The sequence below is a fragment of the Nicotiana attenuata genome, unplaced genomic scaffold (assembly GCF_001879085.1).
Source record: "Nicotiana attenuata strain UT unplaced genomic scaffold, NIATTr2, whole genome shotgun sequence".
In the NCBI taxonomy this organism is placed as follows: domain Eukaryota; kingdom Viridiplantae; phylum Streptophyta; class Magnoliopsida; order Solanales; family Solanaceae; genus Nicotiana; species Nicotiana attenuata.
The window spans coordinates 147,399-149,352 of record NW_017671632.1 but is presented as its reverse complement, the minus strand read 5'-3'; the positions used below and the strand labels follow the sequence as shown (position 1 = coordinate 149,352).

The window sequence follows — 1,954 nt, the reverse complement described above, 5'->3', positions numbered from 1 at the left end:
ATTAAATTTTTTATCTGTGAAATAAACTTTATTGCACGAGTTAATTTCTTGGATGCATTCAATATACGAAACAACAAAGTTTTTACTCAGAAAATAAAAGACACCCATTTGGCATACCAATCATATTAAAAACTCATTTTTTAATGATAAAGCTTATTTATACCATATCCCCTATACCACCCTTGAACTTCATTCATTTCTCACATGCCTCGTCCAGCAAATATGGATCTGAAATTAAGGTTACTTAATAATTCAATTGATTTATTGCATTATCTTAGACATGGTCAGCTCATGTAAGGCTTGAACTTAAAGGAAGTTATAATAATAATAATAATAATAATAATAATAATAATAATAATAAACAACTCTAATCTTGTTTGAGTGCAAGTTAGATCTCTATAAATAACCTTTTGAAGATACTCAGAAAAAATGTTCACAAAACTTTAAGCAATTTATCTAGTATGGGTTTACTTAAGTTTGGTTTGGTCATCACTATTCTTCTCACGGCATTCACTAGTTAGTATCCATCCCTCTTCATTTGTGTAGCGTAGTGCAATCCGTCCTTATTGTGCTTGTCAATATGTTTAGTGCCCGTTTGGCTATAAACAAAATTTCACTTTTTTCCAAAAAAAGTTCACTTTTTTTACGAAATCAATGTTTGGCCATAAAATTTTCAATTTTCACTTGAAGATGAATTTTGAAATTTTTTTGAAAATTTGAAAAACTCCAAAAAATACTTTTTCAAGATTTTCACTTTGTCGCTCACAAAAATTCAAAAATACCTTGTATTCATGTCCAAACACAACTCTAATTTTCAAATACCATTTTTACTTTTTTCCGGAATTTCACAATTCTTATGGCCAAACGCCCACTTATAGTTACACATGTGAATGTGTATATATATGTGTGTGTGTGTGTTTCTATACATGCAGATTGAATGTGCTCTTTTCCATATTATACCAGTAATTAATAAATTGATTTCGTAACTGTGATGATGAATTTTTTCAGCCGATGTGATGTGGTTCTCAAAGAGACAAGTTATGGCAGCAAGAAATGTCGATCCTAATAATGTATCAGGACTCACAAGGAAATTACTTCCACAACTTAATGATATACTACCTACTTGTGGGAAAGCTTGTGGTATCTCTAATGGAGAAGATTGCAGTGGTTGTTGGTTTTGCTGTGACTGCGAAAAATCAATTTTCCCTATCGAATCTGATAGTCTTTTCTTTTATCGTTGTCAGTGACAAAGATTCGTAAATTAATTCCCAATTGCAAAGAGAGTCTGCTAAAGATATCTATTATGTATTTGTGATTCCGTTTAATTTCAGTATCTGCTCTGTTTTTTCTTATTTTATTGCACGAATAATAAAGAAATTCATATGAATGACTTTTTACTTTTTTATGAAGAATAACAAACTCAACTTTTCAGAGCTTTTATAATTCAATCATACCTTGAGCAAATCTAATTACGAATGTATAGTATAAGCGATCTATGCCATGTTCTTACTTTTTTATTATTTTTTTTATTTTTTTTTATTTTTATAAAGGCGTTTGGGGGAGCTGATTATTATTAAGCTTTATACGTAAGGAGAATTATTACAGTACCAGACTGATATGATATTCTTTTTTTTTTTTTTTGAGCAAACAGGAAACATATATATTAATAGCTACGGAACATGCAGTACATGACTTTCATAGTTTGTGTCACATAGGACACTTTGGTTACCTAGACTTGCTAAATTTTTGCAAGCATCATAAGATAGGAATTTTCCAAAAACATATTGTTCTAGTAAGTCACTTTCCACAAGATATTTTACATCATTTGGTGGTTTCACAAAAACTTTCTTCTCCTTCATTAGATCAGTAGTTGCCTTCTTTGCCATATGATGAGCTACCCTATTCCCTTGCCTGAACTCGTGCTAGGTGGTTACCTCCTTCTGCTGGTGCATTA

The 1,954-nt window shown here is 30.8% G+C and overlaps 1 long non-coding RNA gene across 1 annotated transcript; it reads left to right on the top strand.

Annotated features, from left to right (window-relative positions):
- Positions 1–413: 413 nt before the first annotated feature.
- LOC109209400 lies at positions 414–1,435 on the top strand. Its single transcript, XR_002065344.1, has 2 exons — positions 414–516; positions 1,009–1,435. It is a non-coding gene; the product is annotated as an uncharacterized LOC109209400 (long non-coding RNA).
- The last annotated feature ends 519 nt before the right edge of the window (positions 1,436–1,954 follow it).